The sequence below is a fragment of the Solanum verrucosum genome, unplaced genomic scaffold (assembly GCF_900185275.1).
Source record: "Solanum verrucosum unplaced genomic scaffold, falcon-dt-bn FXZP01000572.1, whole genome shotgun sequence".
Classification (NCBI taxonomy): domain Eukaryota; kingdom Viridiplantae; phylum Streptophyta; class Magnoliopsida; order Solanales; family Solanaceae; genus Solanum; species Solanum verrucosum.
Genome location: NW_026020610.1, coordinates 1 through 5,000, shown reverse-complemented (window position 1 = coordinate 5,000; position 5,000 = coordinate 1).

Below are 5,000 nucleotides of genomic sequence, written 5' to 3'. Positions count from 1 at the left end.
GTTTTTACCCCATAGAGATATTGAATAGAAAGGGGTTTTGTGTTTCCCACCATAATTTTGAAAATGAACGTTTAAATGCCCTTCAAAAGTAAGTAAATAGATCCGAAACATATAAAATGCGGTTAATCCCGCCGTGGCCCAAGCTATTATTGCGAAAATTGGCGAATACAACCAACTATCATTAAGAATTTCATCTTTGGACCAAAAACAAGCAAGAGGTGGAATACCACAAAGAGAAAGTGTACCTAATAAAAATGTGATTTTGGTAATTGGTACATGTTTTCTTAAACCTCCCATAAGACCCATATTCTGGCTTTTAGCTGGAGAATATCCAACAATAGTTTCCATTGAATGAATAATAGATCCGGATCCTAAAAATAATAATGCTTTGGAATAAGCATGAGTAATCAAATGAAATAAAGCGCTTCGATAAGACCCCATACCTAGAGCTAACATCATATAACCCAATTGAGACATTGTGGAATAGGCTAAACCTCTCTTAATGTCTTTTTGAGCAAGAGCTAAAGTAGCTCCTAATAATACTGTTATTATTCCTATAACCGAGATCAAATACATTATGTAAGGTATAACTCTGAAAAGAGGAAGAAGCCGAGCTACAAGAAAAATTCCCGCCGCTACCATAGTAGCAGCATGTATAAGAGCCGAAATAGGAGTAGGCCCCTCCATGGCATCAGGTAACCATACATGAAGGGGGAATTGGGCGGATTTAGCAACTGCACCGGCAAATAAGAGAACAGCGCATAACGTAACAAATAAAAAATTGACCTCATTATTATAAATCAAGTTATTGAATATTTCGAATAAATCTCTAAATTCGAAACTCCCCGTTATCCAATAAAAACCTAAAATTCCTAATAATAAACCAAAATCCCCTACACGATTAGTTACAAACGCTTTTTGACAAGCATTTGCCGCAACAGGTCGTGTAAACCAAAATCCTATTAATAGATAGGAACACAGCCCAACCAATTCCCAAAAAATATAAATTTGTATCAAATTCGAACTAGTAACTAATCCCAACATGGAAGTACTGAAAAAACTCATATAAGCAAAAAATCTCAAATAGCCTTGATCATGAGCCATATAATTATCACTATAAATAAGAACCATAATTCCAACAGTAGTGATTAATATTGACATAATAGAAGTAAGTGGGTCGATCAAGTATCCGAAGTCTAAAGAAAAATCATTATTAATGATCCAAGACCATACATATTGATAAACAGAACTGCTATTTATTTGCTGAATAGACAGGTAGATTGAAAAAATCATGACTATGCTTAACAATAAAACACTCTGAAAAGCCCACATACGGCGAAAACTTTTTGTTGCCGTTGGAAAAAGAATAAGTCCCGCTCCTATTAACATAGGGACTGGAAGTGGAATGAAAGGTATGATCCACGCATATTCATATGTCTGTTCCATAAAAAAGTTTTAAATTCTTAATTAATTGTTTCCGATTCACCGGATCTTACCTCTTTTGAAAGGAGTCAATAAAAAGTAAAAATATGGACTAACTTAAACTAATTTAAAACTTAAATAGAATTTTTTTTTCTTACTTATTCTGAGTCTTTGCTAAATACTTCAACTATTCAAATCACGAAGTTACGATTGGTCAAATGATATAAAAGGGATTAATTACTAGTCTCCTTTGAAATAAGCCTATTTTTTATCCAAGTTTGACCAGTGAATCGAACGGGGATTCAAGTTTTTCATTTCCTGAAGTAAAACGCGGTTCTTATCTTTAAACCTTTCGAGGTATTTTATTGCATGTAAATGAAATGTGGAACCATAAATAGAAATCGAATATTTTTGGGATTCGTTATTTTATTTTTGATTTTTATATTAAGTTCAACAAATTTTCTTTCTTCATTTCTACAGAACAGCCGATTATCAAATTCTATAGGTATAGATTTGATGAATCAAAAAGAATGTGAAATAAAGATACCAGTCAATAGAGAACCTTTTCTTTTTTACGATTATGAATGTTTTATGAAATAGAAAAACTTGAAAAAAAAAAAATATTGGCCTTCTGTTTTTATTTCCAGTATTCTGCAACTTTCACATAGCTTTTGCCTATCTCGATAATGTTTTATTTGAGGAGGACACTATTAGCTCGAAAATAAATAGTAGTAAAAAGAATTCGTTTTGAACAATAGATGTCTTTCACATCCAGCTATAACAATCAATAATTTTTTAATTTCTAAATGGCAGTTCCAAAAAAACGCACTTCGACATCAAAAAAGCGTATTCGTAAAAATATTTGGAAAAGGAAGGGGTATTGGGTAGCATTAAAGGCTTTTTCATTAGCGAAATCTCTTTCTACCGGGAATTCAAAAAGTTTTTTTGTACGCCAAACAAAAATAAATAAGTAATAAAACGTTAGAATAATTTGAATCAACTTGAAAAAATAATTCAATTATTCTTCAATTAGATAATAATTGAATAATTGAACGATTTACCTTTCCTATTTGATATTGATTAGCTCACCAATCCATATGTAACGGAACTCTATTCGCTTTTCTGATTGATATATAAAATAATAGAATTAGGAAATCCTCTATTTACTATTCACTGAATAATAACTTTTTTGTTGACAAAAGAATAAAGATCATTTCTATTCCAAGGTGGGGAGTTTTATTTTCCCCATCGACCTATTTGCAGAATAAAATGCAAATAAAATTCTATATTTGCATATCTATAGAAGAACGTATATAAAAATCTTTAGTGAAAGTTAAGAACTCATTGAAAGTAATTGATTCTATTTTGAAACCTTTTTATTTTCTCTGAATTATTATATAGACCCCCATGTATATCTTGCCCTTAACCCAATAGAGAAAATTGCTTAATGAAATTTTGTATGACTAATTGTGAATTTTTAGCGATGCAAAATTGGTTCTTTTCTTTCTATTTTGTCGTCAAAATCCCTTTTTTGTTTTATTTTAGATTTATGAAAAAAAAATAAGAAATTGCTGCTTAAACAATGAAAACAAAAACTTTTTGAACTCTATTCCTTAATTGAGTATAGAAGTATAGAACGGTTTAGTTACAAGAGTTGAATTCGAGGAAAGTATAAAATATAGGAAAGTCCCAGGTTAAATAGGTTAAATAAAAAAAACTAAGACTCTAAACTCAAATCAAAAATAATGAACCTTCAACCTCAAATTCCTATTTGAACAACTTTTTATTGTTATTGATCCATTTGAATCATTACTAAACTAAAATAGCTTACTCAATCTCGACGATTGCTTATTCATAGGCTATTATGAGTTCAAGACAAGCCGCTATGGTGAAATTGGTAGACACGCTGCTCTTAGGAAGCAGTGCTAATGCATCTCGGTTCGAGTCCGAGTGGCGGCATAGCATCTTCTAAAAAGGATAAATAGATCTTATAATGAATTCAATTCCCGATTTCCATTTTAGAATTATGTAATTAAGGGACTCTTCTTTTTTAAGATTTTTTATGATATTTTCAACCTTAGAGCATATATTAACTCACATTTCCTTTTCGATCGTTTCAATTGTAATTACAATTCATTTGATAACCTTTTTAGTCGATGAAATTGTAAAACTATACGATTCGTCAGAAAAGGGCATAATAGTTACTTTTTTCTGTATAACAGGATTATTAGTTACTCGTTGGATTTCTTCAGGACATTTCCCACTAAGCGATTTATATGAATCATTAATTTTCCTTTCATGGAGTTTCTCCCTTATTCATATAATTCCATATTTCAAAAAAAATGTTTTAATTTTAAGTAAAATAACTGGACCAAGTGCTATTTTGACCCAAGGCTTTGCTACTTCAGGTATTTTAACTGAAATACACCAATCTGGAATATTAGTACCTGCTCTTCAATCTGAGTGGTTAATAATGCACGTAAGTATGATGATATTGGGCTATGCAGCCCTTTTATGTGGATCGTTATTATCAGTAGCACTTCTAGTGATTACATTTCGAAAAAACAGAAAGCTTTTTTATAAGAGCAATGGTTTTTTAAACGAGTCATTTTTCTTGGGTGAAAATGTTGTCGAAAATACTTCGTTTTTTTGTGCTCAAAATTATTACAGGTCCCAATTGATTCAACAATTGGATTATTGGAGTTATCGGGTTATTAGTTTAGGATTTACTTTTTTAACCATAGGAATCCTTTCGGGAGCGGTATGGGCTAATGAAGCGTGGGGGTCCTATTGGAATTGGGATCCAAAAGAAACTTGGGCATTTATTACTTGGATCGTATTTGCAATTTATTTACATACTCGAACAAATAGAAATTTGCGGGGTCCAAATTCTGCAATTGTAGCGTCTATAGGTTTTCTTATAATTTGGATATGCTATTTTGGGGTCAATCTATTAGGAATAGGGTTACATAGTTATGGTTCTTTTCCATCAACATTTAATTGAATTCAAGACAAGTTATTACAAATACAAGAGCGGGCGACGCATTGTATGAACCAGCATGCGGACCGTGTGAATCAAATATTGTATTGATGATTCACACGGTTTTCTACCATATGTAGTTCAATTTCATTGTTTTTACTTAATTCTTAAGTTAAGAGAAGAAAAAAAGTCTTCTTTTTTTCATTGTCCAAGAATGTTTTTAAAAACAAACATAGGTTTTTTTATTTCAGTCATCCAATTATCTATAAAAAAAATTAGATAGAATAACTTCGACCTTGTCAACTGCTAATGAAAGAACGAAATCGGGGTATATACCAATACCTATTACGGGTAAAAAGATGGAGATCGAAAGAAATAACTCTCGCGGTCCAGAATCAAAAAAAGAATCCTTCGGGGCGTTAAATAGCTTGTATCCATAGAACATCTGGCGTGGCATAGATAATGAATAAATAGGAGTTAATATAATTCCAATTGCCATTACAAAAGTAATTAGTAGTTTTGGAATTAAAAGATATTTTTGGCCGGTAATTATTCCAAAAAATACTATCAATTCGGCAACAAAACCACTCATAACCTG